Genomic DNA, 17,703 nt, shown 5'->3' with positions numbered 1-17,703 from the left:
TCAGTAAGAATTACCCAAAGAGAGATTCTCACGATAAGGCTGCAGGTCATTCTGTCCAAAACTCTGAACTACTTCTGCCTATTATTACCAGTTAAGTGTGGTGGTAAATTGTGGTGGTATTTTTATTGTTGTTTTTACTTATAAAAGTAATATAATTTCATTTTAGACATTAAGAGGGTAGAGAGGAAATACTTCTAATTCCATGGCCCACCCTAAAGCACCACCACTTTTATCATTTTAGTGTCTACTTCTTAGTGTGCAATCCAACCACTAATGAAAGTAAATGAAGATGATTTAATCTTAGAACTTTATAATTCCACTGTAGACCTGCTGTTTTATCACAGGAGGGAAACAGGATCATTTTTTCCACTTTTGGCTAGCAAATGGGTTCTCCTAGAGAATTTTATTATCCTTAGTAATCCAACCTATATTAAGGCTACTTTAAACATATTTTATTAAACATAAACTGGAAACAGTTCCTCGCCTGCCCCCTTCAAAGAGAGATAGGTATATTTTAACATTTTAGAGAATTTACCAGGAGTAGAACCAGTGACGCTACACACATCCACATGGGGGCTCGGGCATGGCATCTCCCTCAGAGAAGCATTGCTGGTCCCACCAGGGACCTAGCAAAGAAAGGTTTCTCAAATCTTTGTTAGCATCCTTCACAAAAGAGTTTCCACACTAACTTCATGTGAGTTTGAGGGCTAAGTGTCTGAATTTAGATGTTCTGTTTCTTAAACCAACCCTATTTTCCTGTGATTCAGACCTTTGAACCAGTCTCTGTTCTCTGTGAAAAATAGGACTGCTGCTCAAGGCCCACCCACTTTTTACAACTAGTAAGTAGGCCAGTCCCTGATGGGCTAGTCACATTTCTCCCTGAGTTGTATGCTTTTCAAAATCAGTCACTTGTTCCCAAACTTGTTTATGCAAGTTGTGCTCAGTAATTACATAATTTAATTCAGTATTACCAAAATCAAACAAATATGAGGGCTTCCCTGGTGGCGCAGTGGTTGAGAGCCCGCCTGCTGAAGCAGGGGACACGGGTTCGTGCCCTGGTCCGGGAGGATCCCACATGCCGCGGAGCGGCTGGGCCCATGAGCCGTGGCCGCTGAGCCTGCGCGTCCGGAGTCTGTGCTCCGCAATGGGAGAGGCCACAACAGTGAGAGGCCCGCATACCACAAAAAAAAATAAAAAAAAAAAAAAAAAAAAATATATATATATATATATGAGTGTGGAGAGAGTCGTAATCTCTCTGAAAATAAGTTGAGTGCTTGAGAAAGACCTGATATCAGGAAAAAAAGATGCTGTGGAATTAGAAAGACCTGATATCAGGAAAAAAACGTGTGGACAAAACAAATGTGAAAGTTTGGGTGGGAGGAAAGGATTGTCAAAATCTAGAATAATTCTGCCGTCGGTTTGCTCCACAAGTGTTTTGAGTCCCCACTCCACTGAAACTAAATTTGGCGAGGCTACTTGCTGTGCTAATGGTCACCTTATGTGCAGCCCCAGTCAGCAGACCCCACTCAAAGAAAAGGCCTTAGCCTGATACCAAAGGAATGATGGATGAATGGACTTGTATATGTTTTAAATTAAAAACAAAGTTATAAGGATTTTTATTATAATTTTATGATTCCCCATTTTAACTGGCTTTTCTCTTTAACTGACCAATGACAGATCCTGATGACATAGGGGAAGAGAGCTGCCACAGTATAATATAACCAGGAGCTGCCAGCCGTACACAGGTATGGAGAAATGAATTACCTGGACCTCAGTGCTTGCTAGTGACTTAAGTACATTTTGAAATTAATAACCTCATTTTTATAAAGATTACACAGAAGCCCTTATTTCTGGGTTAGATGTGCTTGATTTTTTTTTTTTTTAATCTTTTGGCCACATTACACAGCATGTGGGATCTTAGTTCCTCAACCAGGGACTGAACCCACACCCCCTGCATTGGCAGCACAGAGTTTTAACCACTGGACTGCCAGAAAGTCCCGTAGATGTGCTTGATTTTAATATAGCGGATTTTTATAACTTAATTACCTATCATGTGCCTAAGCCTGCTATCTGAAAGGATGGCTTCAGATCTTTCAGCTTATCCTGTATCTGTGCCTAAAATATGCTTCCGTTTTACTTAAGGCTGGCATAATTGTAGATGTGTGATCTATATTGCTTAAATGCTCACAGCCCAAAAGTGAAGGCTGCAACTTTATATTTACTCCTGTAGTTCGTGAATCTCTGCTGTCATACTATATATACATATATATATATATATATGGTTTTTGGGGTTTTTTTTGCGGTACATGGGCCTCTCACTGTTGTGGCCTCTCCCGTTGTGGGGCACAGGCTCCGGACGCGCAGGCTCAGCGGCCATGGCTCACGGGCCCAACCGCTCTGTGGCATGTGGGATCTTCCTGGACCAGGGCATGAACCCGTGTCCCCTGCATCGGCAGGTGGACTCTCAACCACTGCGCCACCAGGGAAGCCCCTCAATATATTTTTTAATTGGGGAAAGAATGACCCACACCTGATCCCATATGCTGTCAGCCTTTATATTTTAACTTTATCATAATGCAGTAAGAAAAATTAGAAAGCTCTTTACTGAATTATAGATAAATTATTAAAGTGTGTTTGTGCTGGATGACAGAAAATCAAGTGCATTTGAGTTTTGAATATTGAAATAAGAAGGGGGAAAAGTCATGCTGTAAATGACATTTTGCTTAAATCACCTTCCTCTTTCTGCAGTATACGAGGGCCCCTTCCCTATATTTCAAGCTTTGCATAAAAGAAGAGCTGTATTAGATCAGGGGCAAGCATCCACCCCCGCTTCTTCCTCCTGAGCAGATCCTCAAATTTTGTTCAATTGTCTACCCAGTCCACAAGTAAACCTCAGTCAGTCCGTGCCAATGAGTGTTTGCCCTTTCCCTGGTCCACAATTGCACATGAAACTTAAATTTGCTTAATTCAAGCTCAGGGAAGAACTTAGAGTTGGGGAGGAGATTTTCCTTCTGTCACAGGATGTGTATAGGGGAATAGGCTGCCTCTTTCTGCTGGCAGCCACCTTACCACCATGAGGAGAGGCAGCAGAATGGAAAGATAGGAAAAATATAGGTGCTCCAAGACATGGCTGAGCCTAACCTTAGAGCCTACCTAACCCTGAACTTGTTAGGGGAGACATTTGCTCATTGTCTTAGCTGGGATTTCTATTACTTGCAGAAAATACAAAATTTTTCAAGAAATATTGCCTCCGTTTTTTTTCTTTTTCTTCTTTTCTTTCTTTTTTTTTTTTTTTTTTCTGTGGTGAAGCAAGGTACAGCATTTATTTGCAGGACACAAAGCAAGGAGAATGGGCAACATATGCTCAAAAGACCTGAATTCCCTGATGCTTTGGAGCAAGGGTTTGTTTAAGGCAGCATTAGGAGCGAGGGTCACAGGGTCACAGGTCATCAGCTCATGGACATTCTCCTGGTTGGTTGGTGGTGAGGTAACCAGGTGATGTTTTGGAAATCTTATTCATCAGTCTTCTGGTTCCAACCAGTCTGGGGTCTACATGCTTGTGGTCAGCATGTAGTCAACATCCTCCACTGGATGGGGGTCTTAGTTTCTTAGTTTATGTCTGAAGCAAGTTCCTGAAGCAACACCACCCTGTGTACTGTGGACAGCAGGCAGGACGTGGTGGCAGTCTTCCCGCCTCAATTTTTTGGTGGCCTGCTTTGCTCGTGTAGTTAGCACAAGCCTGGTTCATCTGTTGAGCAACCCAGCACTGCCTGCTGCTGCCTGGGTGGCAGATTGAAGAGGGGCAAGAGTGAATAAACAGGACAGAAAAGAAACTTTGTTAACAAGAGATGATGGTAGCTTGGGATGTAGCAATAAAGGTATGGACAAGTGGAAAAACTAAAGAGAGATTTATGAGAAAAGTGTATGGTTCTGTGGCCTTTAATACATTCACAGAGTAATACAATCATCATGACTAATTTTTTTTTTTTAGTTTTTAGTTTTATTTATTTATTTATTTTACATCTTTATTGGAGTATAATTGCTTAACAATGGTGTGTTAGTTTCTGCTTTATAACAAAATGAATCAGTTATACATATACATATGTTCCTATATCCCCTCCCTCTTGTGTCTCCCTCCCACCCTCCCTATCCCACCCCTCTAGGCGGTCACAAAGCACTGAGCTGATCTCCCTGTGCTATGCAGCTGCTTCCCACTAGCTATCTACCTTACGTTTGGTAGTGTATATATGTCCATGCCTCTCTTTCGCTTTGTCACAGCTTACCCTTCCCCCTCCCCATATCCTCAAGTCCATTCTCTAGTAGGTCTGCATCTTTATTCCTGTCTTACCCCTAGGTTCTTCATGACATTTTTTTTTCTTCTTAAATTCCATATATATGTGTTAGCATACGGTATTTGTCTTTCTCTTTCTGACTTACTTTAACATTTTCATCACTCCAAAAAGAAAACCCCACACCCATTAGCAGTCCTTCCTCCTTCCTTCTCACCTCTGGCCACCACTAATCAACTTTCAGTCTCTGTGGATTTGCCTGTTCTAGACATTTTATGTAAATGGAATCATGTAATATATGGTCTTCTGTGACTGGCTTCTTTCACTTAGCATGATGTTTTCAAGGTTCATGTAAGTAATAGCACATATCAGTACTTCATTCCTTTTGATGGCTGAATAATATTCCAGTATATGGGTATACCTCGTTTTGTTTATCCGTTCATCAGTTGATGGACATTTGGGTTGCTTCTAGTTTTGGGGGTTTTTTTTGCTATTACGAATAATGCTGGTATGAATATTTATGCACAAGTTTTTTTGTGTGACAAGTTTTTATTTCTCTTATACATACCTGGGAGTGGGGAAGAATTGCTGGGTCATATGTTAACTCTATGTTTAACTTTTTGAGGAACTACCAAACTGTATTCCAGAGTGGTTGCACCATTTTACCTTCCCACCAGCAACGAATGAGGATTCCAATTTTTCCACATCCTCACTAGCACTTGTTAATATTTGTGTTTTATTTTAGCCATCCTAGTGGGTGTGAAGTAGTGGTATCTTATGGTTTTGATTTGCATTTCTTTGATGACTAATGGTGTTTGGGGCACAGATCATGGCTTGCATGCAAAAAGTATTTTAGTAATTGAAAAAAGTATTTTCAGTATTATAAAGTGGTTTGTTTTTGTTTTGGTTTTTTTGGCCGGGCCACATGACATGTGGGATCTTAGTTCCCCGGACAGGGATTGAACCCTAGCCCCCTGCATTGGAAGTGTGGAGTCTTAACCACCAGACCACCAGGGAAGTCCCATTATAAAATATTTTGATAAAATATACATCCAATAATTTAACAGATAATAATAACTGCCTTGAACAGTACTAATTGAGCCATCAGGGAATGAACTAAGGTAAATTTACATACAAACAAGGACTTTATCCTTTAGAAAGAAGCTTATACTCGAATTGGGAGGTATAATGAAAATAACACCTACATATGCACATTTATTAAGGCTCAAATCAAAACACTAATCACCTAAATACTTAACTTGTGGTCCGTGGATTATCTGCAAACTGTGGGGTTTTTCCCAAAAAGATGGTCACGGTCCATAACTTCTGTGAATTTCTTAAAGAATTCTAACCACTACCACCCCCCGCAAAAGCTAAGAATGACTGCTCTAAAATTTTCATCGGGGAAAAAATGACTAATGCCTTCTTAATGTCTGCTTCCGTTAACATTTCTTTCTCAATGTTAGTTACTGGTTAAGTTATGCATTTTGCTTTGGTTACCATTTTTTCTAGTCAAGGCTTTCTGGGTCACAAGATAAAGATATCAGTTCACACTAGCTTAAGCAAAAAGGACTTTATGGAAGGCTCTCGATGTGGCTAATGGAATCCAAGGGCATCCAGCCTGGCTGGGACCAACAGAGGACTGGCCCAGGAAGCCGGCAGCCAGCTTCCCTCGCTCGAGTTCTCTCAAATTATCCGCTCTGCTGAGCTCTCAGCGAAGCAGCCACCACTGCTCACGCGTGCCGCTGACCCGCGTGCCTGCCCTCACTCCCTAGTTTCCGCGTCCTGCGTTCAGTGCCCTGCAGGAGTGACTAAATAGTGCCTCACAGCCCCAGTTCAGAACCCTCAGGATTGAGACTCTTGTTAGTCCCACTGCTAATCCCATCAGCTCTAGCCAGGAAGGCAGCATCCTGGATGCAAGTGTGACCCTGCCCCTGGGTCTGAGCAGGGACAGCTCTCAGGAAAGGGGAGCAGAGGCGGAGAGACACCCCATCTGTGTCTCCCGCTCCACTCAACTGAACGTGAACTTGCTTGTCCGTGTGCCTGAACTTCAGGAACTTTTCATCTATGTGAGTCTCTAGAATCTGAAATGAAATACTCTCATTTCCTATGGAGATGATAATTGAGAGAAAACTTATTGATCTTTTAGATCAAAATCTCCATTATGTTATCTTTATTGCAAACCAAGCCTTGAGGGATTTGTGTCACTTCCCATATTACAGTTTCAGATCCTGGCCACCATCACCACCACTGCCACACACACCCACATACCCACTAGCCAAAAAGACAGATGCCTCCTTGAATATTTAGCTTAAAAGTAGTCACGGTTGGCCTGTTGATGGATACCAACCATCTGAAGAGGTGAATCCCAACCTGCAGTGTTGCATATGTATTTTATTTCACAAACTCTCTCCTGTTTCCAAGAGTGCTGTGAGATTTGTGTGGGGTTTTTTTAATGAATTTAAATGAATATTGCTTTGAGAATTAAGTTTGACCATTTTCCAGTACCCAGTAGGCTAATAATGGACGTGGAAGCCCCCATGGGGAATCTGTTCAATTGGACACACGCAGGAGACCCACCCCTTATCCACCATTCACAGTAGTGGTGGCGGCCGATACTCCCTTCAGCTTCTGATTCCAGCCAGAGTCTTGATGTCATGGACTTCACAGGAGGGTCATCATCCCCCCGATTAGTGAGGAAGTCTGGAAACCATCAGCTTGTTACCTGAAAACTGGGTTTGCCTCTTTTTGAGCATCGAGCCAAAAGACACAACCAAGCCAAAGATCGGGAGAAGGAAGGGTTTATTATTACTTGCAGCAAGTAAGGAGAACCCTGGGGATCTTTCCCAAAGCAGTGTCTCTCCGAACCACAAAATTGGGGAAGCTTTAAGCTAAGTGTACATGCATATTCATGAAGGGGCTTGAGCAGAGGAGAATTCAGCACAGAATTGGGGCAAAGGTCAACGGAGTCCAAGCTTTAGTTGATGGAAGTCAGGAGGGTCAGGTCATTCCCTCCACTACCTGCGGGGGAACCTTAGTTCCTGCAGAACTCAAAGACATTATTATGTATATCCCTTGAGGAAGAGCTCGGACTCTGCTTCATCATTTCACTATTGTTTGACTGCCTTTTCTCTGTTCCTATATTCCTTTGTTCCCTTAGCATCATTAATTACTGAGACATGTTCAAGGGCGAGCATTGTGGCCAGCCTTAGATCCCAAAATGGCTTAGGCCAAAATGGCTTCTTCTTATGTCAAGAAAGCCATTCCTGGTTCTCTTTCTCCCGGGATCCCCTAACCTATCTGCTTACAAGCTCATAGGTCCTCTACCTTGGCTGTACATCAGCCCCCCAGGCCAGACCTCATAGTCTCTGAAAAATTTTAAAGCTTTCCAGGTGACACACAACCCCCAAGTTTGAAGACTGTCACATTTGATGGAATTTTCAGACAAAATGTGTGGCATAAATTGCAAAACAAGGGTAGGGTTGTTTTTTTTGTTTTGTTTTCCCATATTTCAGTTTCATTATAAATATGTCTCATTCAGTACATAAAATTTGGGGGGGGGAACCATTCACAGCCCCAAAATAAGGAGAAAACCACTGGTACCATTTAATCATATTTTCTACTAATGTTTCCTATCCATATTTTTTTTTTTTTTTTTTTTTTTTTTTTTTTTTTTGCTGTACGCGGGCCTCTCACTGCTGTGGCCTCTCCCATTGCGGAGCACAGGCTCCGGACACACAGGCTCCGCGGCCATGGCTCGCGGGCCCAGCCGCTCCGCGGCATGTGGGATCTTCCGGGATCGGGGCACGAACCCGCGTCCCCTGCATCGGCAGGCGGACTCTCAACCACTGCGCCACCAGGGAAGCCCTATCCATATTTTTTATATAACTAAGGCCCCAGTGTAAATACACAAAGACTATTTGGTTTTATTTTGTACTACTTGACACTGTAAGGAAGCATTTTCCAGGCAAGGCAGGCAGTATGGTTATCAGAAAATTAGAAGTAAAAATCCTCCCATCACTTTAAGGTCCATCCCTCCCACCCACCTTAGCCTCACTAGGTCAAAACAAGAACTCACCAAAGTTAAAACACAAAAACGGGTAGTCAAGACTTAACTGGTTTTACCTCAGGGCCTCACCAGATAAGGGCTCTTTTAATAACAAAGCTTCCATTTAGGGATACTGAATTGCCTTCCCCTTCAGAGTCTATGGACCACTTGCTTTGATGTGCAGTTCCCTTTAAACCTTGCTTGTTAGGCACCTGGAAATTCCTGAGAAAGTCAACAATACAGATTTTTGAGCCTCGACCTGACCTGATGTCCCCTCCCTGCCTTCCCAAAGCCTCTTCCAAAGGCAGTGTGCCTGGGGCGATAATGGGATCCCAGCCCCAGAGGGAGAGTCCACCCCGACTTACCACCACCCAAGTGCCAGAAGGGAGCTGCCAGCTAGAGGTGGCTTTTCCTGCCCTTGAGTGAAGGTGTTCGTTGACCCCCCTCAGACTTCTGACAGCTCCCTCAAAAACCGTTTGCCAAGGGCAGGAGTCCTTGTCGATGGGCACCTGTCCTCTCTGGAAATCTGTAAATTCTCTTTGAATAGTTTATATTTCAGTTAGGTTACTGTGCATAATTACGGAGGGTGACTCACAGAGAAATGAAACAGCTTAGAGAAATGATCACATATATACTATATTTATATGCACACACACGTAGACTGTCCATAAAGTACAAGTGTAAAGATTATGTGTACGTGAAAACATATTATATTATAAAGGAGAGCGAGCCAGACTTCATTCAGATGACAGTCCACCCCACCTGTCCCTTATGATCCATGGGCAGGTGTGGAAATGACAGAGCCTCCCTCTGAAGCCCCACCAGACAGTACAGATCTTTCTCAACTTACGATGGGGTTACCTCCTGATACACCTATCATAAGTTGAAAATACCATAAGTTGAAAATGCATTTAATACACCTAACCTACAGAACATCATAGCTTTGCCTAGCCTACATTAAACATGCTCAGAACACTTACATTAGCTTACTGTTGGGCAAAATCATCTAACACAAAGCCTACTTTATAATAAAGTGTTGAATATCTCATGTCATTTATTGAATACTGTATTGAAAGTGGAAAACAGGATGATTGCCTGGGTCCAGAATGACTGTGAGTGTATTGATTGTTTACTCTCATGATCGTAGGGCTGACCCGAGGCTGAGACTCACTGCCACTGCCCAGCGTCACCGGAGAGCATGCTGCCAGCCCAGGAAAAGATTAAACTTCAAAATTCGAAGTACGGTTTCTGCTCACTGCCTATCACTTTCTCGCCATCCTAAAGTCAAAAAATTGTAAGTCAAACTAAGCTGGGGACCATATTCTGTACTTGGTAACAGAGGAAAGGCCTTTGCCCCTGCAGAGCCCAAATCAAGGCTTTCCAACTTTGCATAAAATACCACTGTTTTACAAAGTAAACATGAGCAGAATAATTTAACAAGAATGGCTGTTGTCTTTCAGGTAAACCATAGATTCTTTAGAATTTGAGACAAACTAAAGCCTTCACAATCACTCTAAAAAATCATTCCAAAATGTATTTCATTCATCAGAATGCTGCCTTTTTCCAAAAGAAATTTGAAGTGGGTTAAGGTAAAGAATGTGTACACATTAAGATGAACAAAGTAGGGACTTCCCTGGTGGCACAATGGTTAAGAATCTGCCTGCCAATGCAGGGGACAAGGGTTCGAGCCCTGGTCCGGGAAGATCCCACATGCCGCGGAGCAACTAAGCCCGTGCACCACACCTACTGAGCCTGTGCTCTAGAGCCCACAATCCACAACTACTAAGCCTGTGTACCACAACTACTGAAGCCCACGTGCCTAGAGCCCATGCTCCGCAACAAGAGGAGCCACCGCAATAAGACACCCACGTGCCACAACGAAGAGTAGCCCCCGCTCGCCACAACTAGAGAAAGCCCGTGTGCAGCAACGAAGACCCAACGCAGCCAAAAAAAAAAAAAAAAGATTAACAAAGTAGACATGCACGGAGCAAGTGGGAAAATGAGGCGAAGCAGACATCCTAACTCTGAGAACTAGCTAACCACTGTGACTGACGGTCAGACTTGGCTCCAAGAGCAAGTATACAAGGCAGTTAGCAGGAAACCTGGAACATGATAAGGGCTAATAAGTCGTGGCCAGTATTATTATAATTCATAACCAGTATTACATTTCTCAAATATGCATTTTATTTCATCGCATGAAGCTGCAGCTACATTCATTTTTTTTTTTTTTTTTGCGGTACGCGGGCCTCTCACTGTTGTGGTCTCTCCCGTTGCGGAGCACAGGCTCCGGACGCGCACGCTCAGTGGCCATGGCTCACAGGCCCAGCCGCTCCACGGCACACGGGATCTTCCCGGACCGGGGCACGAACCCGTGTCCCCTGCATTGGCAGGCGGACTCTCAACTACTGCACCACCAGGGAAGCCCTACATTCATTTTTAAGGCTTTAAAATAATTTTGGAACAAGACACCATTGGATTGGAATCTTCTGGTACAGTGCAGCACCAAGCTCGCTCTTCTAACTCAGGATCATCTGAGCCTTGCATTTCAGCAATTAAAAAAGAATGATTGGGAACTCCCTGGCAGTCCAGTGGTTGGAACTCCGTGCTTCCCTGCAGGGAGCACGAGTTTGATCCTTGGCTGGGGAACTAAGATTCCACCAGCCAAGCAGCACGGCCAAAAAAAAAAAAAAAGATTAAACTAGCAATGTCCTTTTCCCATACGTTTAGCTCTTCCATCTCTGACTGGAAAATTTGGAGGCAATAAGGTCCCCAGTATTTTGGTCTGCAAAAATCTCTGTGATTCTTGACAGCCACGACAAATAAGAAAAAAGAGTAAGTTCCATTGTTCCCATCACATATAATGGAAGGTTTCAACTATAATAAGACTCTCAAAAAATATTTCTAGTGCAGGTCAGAGAGACACAGAATTGAACCAAACAGGATTTTTCTGTTATCTATCATCTGGATCTGAGATGCTGCCCTGAAGAACCAACTTGTATAGCCAACGGCCCTCGTGCAGTCCCTGCGAGTCTCCCAGAAATGCCTCATGCCGGGGTCTGGAGTGAGTGTCACACTTTATACAGCAGACGGTGGCTGGCACCAGTGGCACCATTGCAGACATTAGGAAAACTAGCGGATTCCACCTGGGCACAAAGGCCAAGTCTCTCTTCATCTGCCCTCCTTTAGCTCTTCCTTTTTGCCTTCTGCCAAATACTTAGGTGAGTCCATCCTAAGATTCACCTGAGATGATACCAGAAGGAGGTTTATAAAAGCATTACCTCTCCCCAGGTATCTAGCACAGTGCATGATGCACACTCAGTAAGTAAATGAATGAGAACCAAACAACATCCAAACAAAAATGACCCTGATGGTTCCAGTTCAGTCCAGGAAAACAAAACAAAAAAACCCCACGGCATTTAAAGGAGAATGAGTTGTCAAATAAAATTGTCAAAATAAGACCCCCTAGATTTCACCACATATGCAGCCTCCTCCTTCAGTCAGACCTGCCTGATGCACCTTCATCTCTATGATCATCCACCTCTCCTCATCTGATCAGAAACTATCATCAGCTATTATTATTTAGCAATTCTGTCTTAATGAGATTAAGAAGATGGGAGGTGAGAGGAGGGACAGCAGATGGAATATATTCTATTTTCTGAATTGATAAGAGAAAGGAGGCAATGTAGACATGGTCAATTTCCATCATTAATCAAATAGAAAATACTAATTTCCTGAAAAGAAAATTTGTGAGTTCAATGCCTCTTTACTTTTTCTCAAAAAACCTGCATTTGGTCCCAACCCACCAAGGTGAATGTAATTTTCTTGGATGTATCTCAGGCGAAAAACTACCCTATCTCGCTTCGTTCACAGTTAAGAACCTCTAAAAGCTACCTCCTGTCTACTGGAATTTTTATTTAACCAAAGGAATAAGCATTAATACTGATATATGTGTTGTTTACACTGTGATTATGCAAAGCGGAGAAAGTAGAAGAACAATTTGACTTGTAGAGTCTTTACATCATTGTTAAATTCTCCAACCCTGTTCCATCACATCCCCACACTAAAAATCTTCAGAGGTGATTGTCAAACTTCATACATGTATTTTTAAAAGTTTGTTTGCATTTATAGAACATGATTCCACCTGTGATGTGAGCCTAGATACACAAACCCTATTTCAGTATTAGGACTGTTGTTTGTTTCTTTAAGTAAAATTTCCAGCCGACACATGGTAGATGTTAGAGGTGCTTAACCATGAGGGCAGCAGCTGGCGGCCAGGATTAGAACACACCACGCTGGTCAGAGAGCGAGGGGAGAGCCTTTTTCCCCTGACTGCTGGGCGGCGGGACCTCCATCCATCAGCCCAACACCCAATCTCTCAGCTTACAATCGACAGATTCTTAAGAAGTTTTTTCTTGCTTTTCTCCTGGAATGTTCCTACCGCAAGATCAAAGCCACGCTCAGAAATATCGCTACATGCTATCTACGCTGATTTTTTTTTTTTTCCAGTGCAAAGCAAGGAAGAGTGGCGTTGGCCCAGTAGTCCAGAAGCTCTTATCCAAGAGATGAGTGAAGGGAGGTTATAAGACCCTCCTTGTTTTACTTCTGATGCCAGAGGCTTGAGCCCCCAAAGGGCAAGAGGGTGGCCTCCCTTAGAGCCGTGAAGGATGGGCCCGGAGCAAAGTAAGCTGGGCCTGGATGCAGAGAAGTTAGTACACGGGTCGGGGCACGACAGTCCAGGTTGCTAGGGCTGACACCCCGCCCCACCGCCCTCCTCCCTGCCCCGCCCCGCCCCATTCCCCTTGCTCCCGCTCTGCCAGCCTCCCCTCACTGGCTTTACTGGTTTTACTTGCCCTGTAGCCAGCCTGGTCCCTCCCACAGCAGACTCCCAGCCTCTGATCTCTCCTCGTCCTCCTCATACCCCAGTTTCCACAGGCACCTCCTCCTCGGCTGCTCTGTAAATGATGCTGTTCCTCAGGTTTCTGTCCAGGGCCCTCTGTGAGTCATTTCACCCACGCCCCTGGCTTCAGCTGCCTCCAGTCTGCTAACTGCGGCCCGGATTTCCAACCTGGCTATCACCTGATATCCAAGCTCCGGCCGTCTTCTAGAGAGCACCACCCGATGGCCTTCTAGCCCTGCATTCAGCGTGTGCTTCCACCCGACCAGCCTCCCAGAAGTGCCTCACGTGGGGGGTCTGCAGTGAGTCCCACTTGATTCCGTCCCGGTTTATACAGTGGCTGCCACCAGTGGCACTATTGGAGACGTTAGGGAAACTAGCAGATTCCATCTGGGCACGAAGAACAAGCCTCTCTTCGTGTGCCCCCCTTTAGCTCTTCCTTTTACCTTCTGCCAAATCCCCAGGCCACTCCATCCTTAGAGTCACCTGAGATGATACCAGTTTATGCAAGCATTACCTCTTCTCAGGTATCCAAGTGCATGGCTTGAAGGACCTATTCTCCCAACCAGCAAACTTTTCTGTCATGCGTTATTCCTTCTACACAGTCAGCAGCCAGCTCAGCTCAATTCTACATCCTAAGTATTTCGAGACACTGTCCCTTTCTCTCCGTCCCACCCACCGCCTGGAGCAGGCTTCATCACCTTCATCCTGTAACAGCTTCCAGATTGCTTTTCATCACTCCCCCGTCTCTAGTTATCTTCCCAAAACACAGAATCCACCACGCCGCCTCCACACTGTCTGTCTCCAGCCACACCCCGAGTCTCTGGGCCCCAGCACCCCACCCCCCTGCATGCCGTTGGTCACACTGCCTCCTCAGCTCGGAATGCTCTTGTCTCTGCCTGTCAAACACCCACTCACCATTGAAAAACCCAGTTCAGACACAAGCACCCCCAGTCCCTTGGGCAGAGTCAACAGCTCCATGGGCCCGTGGACCTACCTCCTGGAGCTCAGGGCTGTTCCCTTCCTCACTCACTACCTACCCGACTCCCAAGTGCGATGCTTCAACGGGCCAGGTGCTCAAAAATGCCTGCTGCTTTTGATTCCCCCAGAAAAAGAAAGCTGGAAAGCCACAGATGGGTTTCCTAACAGTCTCATTACATTGTCATTCTCTCCTGTCCTCACAACAGATACTGTTTACATGAGAATCTAATCTGCTGGGTATTTATTGAAGTGATTTCTAGAAGCAAAGAACAAGCTCTTACGAGGGAACTCTCACCATGGAAGCCTGTTCGGGAGGTAACAGACCCCACCACCCCGGGAGGGGTCAGTCTTTACCTGGACAACCCGGAGCGTGGCAGGGGAGGGCAATGAAAGGAGGGAGAAGGAAATTTTGTTTCCATTAAAAGGTACCAGTGCTGTAAAAACTCCCAGGGTCAGAACCCCACCCCCCTCACAGCATAAGAACTCCTCATATGTGTCTAGGTGTACAATTCTATTAGACCCATAGAGAAGTAATGGACTTAATAAACTGCAAAGAGCAAATGGTACTACGTGATGATCAGATAAGGACTCGGGGGGGTGGGCAGGCTGGGCTGACCCTGCCCTGCCCCCTCTCTGATCGGTCTCTCCCCCTCCCCGACTGCCGGCTTCCCCACTGTTGAAGGGGACCCTGGCAGAGGCTGTATCACGGAAGGCCACGGAAGGCTGGGGAGGGGCTGGCAGGGGGCAGAGAGGCCAGTGAGGAAGAGACGGAAATGGCATTTGGCTTGTGGGACAGCAGGATAACGTGGCACCTTCTCTCCGTCGCTTTCTCCCCTGCCGGAATCTGGGCTCTGGTCGCCTCTCTCCTGGACTGCTTCCCCTGGTGACTAAGCTCAGTGTCCCACCGCCGCCTGTGCCCGCCATCACTCTGGTCGCCAGGCTGCCACCAGAGCAGTGTCTCCAAGGGGCTGATGTAACCTTGTCTCTCCCTTGCTTCCCAGGGCCCTCAGCTATTACGGGGTTAACCCATGTGCTTCCCGGTCCTAATCCCTGCCCCTCCTCCCCTCTCATCCCTGTTGATGGGTCTCGGCAAGTCAGCTGCTGCCTGTGTACTGACCGGCTCTGCCCTTCTCTTTGCTTGGAATCTCCTTTTCAAGATTTAGGTCAGGTGTCTTGTCTTCAAGGAAGATGTATATACACTGTTGACCTAAAACAAATAGAGTGCCAGATATTTCTCCAACAAAGATGGGTTTATTTGGGGTCAGCAAAGAATTGTGGAGGGGAGCAAGCCGCCACCCCAAAAGGCCTCTTTGTCAGGCGGATTATTTCAAGCTGAAAACAGTCAAGGGCCCCAAAACTCAGAATCTTTGACCTCCTCCCTAACTGCCTAAAAGGATTTGCATAGAGGGCCTGTTCCCGGAATAGAGCTGTCACCAGAGACATCAGCAGAGAGTGTGGGCTCCGTGTGGTGGGGGAAATGCCTAGAGACCAGAGTCCACGCTGGGTCCCACTGTCTCTGCAAGCCCAGCAAACATTTATTTACTAAACATTTGCTTTTTCATCTCCATGTGCATTGCCTTCCTCCCCCTTTGAAGTCCCAAACCACTACCCCCAACATCCTTTTTTGTCTTTAGCTGAAGATGGTATTTAAGGTGAGGGCTTGGGTCATTTGCATGAGTTACTCAGTTTTCCTGGGTCTCTCCCATGTATACATGTTACTGAACTTTTGTTTGATTTTCTCTTGTTAATCTGTCTCATGTGCACTTAATTCTTAGACCAGCCAGAAGAACCTAGAGGGGCAGAGGAAAATTTCTTACTCCCCAGCAATTGCAGTTTGGGGTCTGCAGCCATGGTGAGCCAGGGGCAAGGGAAGGAGATTGCTTTTATGGGGCAGAGAGAAGTTGGGGAGCTACAGTAAACAAAGAGTCTATGGCTTTTCACTGGCTGAGTGCTAACCAGGAAAGGAGTCTTTCTCCTTCCTGGTGGGCTCTGCTGTCATCACAGGCCCTGAGATCTCCCCTTTCTGGTCTCCCAACTCCATTTAAAATAAATTGAGGGGGACTTCCCTGGTGGTCCAGTGGTTAAGACTCCAAGCTTCCACTGTAGGGGGCACGGGTTAGCTCCCTGGTCCGGGAACTATGATCCCACATGGCACACAGTGCCGCCAAAAAAAAAAAAGAAAGAAATTGAGGTTTCTGTTTATTAATTTTTACAACATTGACACACACAGACACACTCAGACACACATATAGACACACACAGAGATACACACACACACCCCATACTGCACCATACTCTTTTAAGACTGGGCTAAATCCCTTCCCCGGGCTCTCCTAGCACCCAGCCTCTGTCACTGAACTGACCAGCTTTTACTGACAAATCTGTCCTCCTATCTCGATGATAAACCCTTCTGGGTCAAAGACCATATCCTTCACAACTTTAGCACCCTGCTTTCCCCATGCTCTATCTGGTTCAGAGTGGGCCGTCAATAAAGCTTTGCTAACTGAACCCAACCATAATTCAAGGCAGGCTGGAGGGACTGGGAAACGGAATGGCTTCCCGGGTGACCGAATGTAAAATTGATTCCCCTCTCCGAATCCCTGGGCAGACTGCAACCTTTCACAGCAGTGGACAGTATCACATACCCTCACCCTTCAAGTCTTATCCTTGCCCCTTAAAGCACACATAAAAATTGGACTCCTAAAACTCAGCCATTCGCTGTTGAATTCAAGGCCTTTCTCCAATTTGAGATATTCCACAGAAGAAATCGAGCCATTTCTAGGTAGCTGAAAGGAAACAGAAAAGAGACTGACTTAAAGCTTCATTCAGCTCTCACGTCGTTTCCCATTTATCTCCTATATTAAAACCTTTTGAACGCGGAAGCTACATCTGATTACTCTTTCTATTTCCCACAGCTCCTAGCAGGACGCTTTGGATATGAATGGCAAAGCGCTGGAGGAGAAGACAGGATAGGATGGACGTGGGCCCTTTGGATTTGCCAGAGGAAACAAATAACATGTAACTTGGAAATGTAATAAAACCTTCAAAAGTACGTGCCACAACCTATGTCCATTGCAGGAACTCGGCTGTGTTTCTATCCATTCCACGCAGTTTATGCACCTGAGTCGTCTGATCACCTGTGTCCCATCACGGCCACGAGCACAGGCTTTGGGACCACACAGCTCTGGGCGGGATCCCAATTCTGTCACCCACCAGCTGTCCACCCTGGGGCTCAGGGTCCTCACCTGTAAAGAGACGATCACACACCTCACAGGGAGGGTCCAGCACTCAGCTCGGTGCCAGGCACATAGGCTGTGCTCTATAAACAGTCGCTATTTGATGTTGTGGTTGTTGTTATGTGGGTCCTCAGTATATTTGAAATGAGAGCAGAGATTCTAAATTAGAGCAGGACACTATTCAAATATTGGTAGAGGTTTGGCAGTTTGGAGAGGTATAATGGGAGAGATCACACCTGAATGTATTTAGAGACA

General features: G+C 45.3%; 1 long non-coding RNA gene across 1 annotated transcript; it reads left to right on the top strand.

Moving 5' to 3' along the window:
* The first annotated feature begins 12,844 nt into the window (after positions 1–12,844).
* On the top strand, positions 12,845–17,197 carry LOC309795724. The gene is made up of 4 exons (XR_014292349.1): positions 12,845–13,017; positions 14,419–14,527; positions 15,988–16,064; positions 17,128–17,197. It is a non-coding gene; the product is annotated as an uncharacterized lncRNA (long non-coding RNA).
* The last annotated feature ends 506 nt before the right edge of the window (positions 17,198–17,703 follow it).

This window comes from Mesoplodon mirus, assembly GCF_964341445.2.
Source record: "Mesoplodon mirus genome assembly, chromosome: 20".
NCBI lineage: Eukaryota > Metazoa > Chordata > Mammalia > Artiodactyla > Ziphiidae > Mesoplodon > Mesoplodon mirus.
The sequence above is the reverse complement of the archived record's forward strand: the minus strand, read 5'-3'. Positions and strand labels throughout refer to the sequence as shown.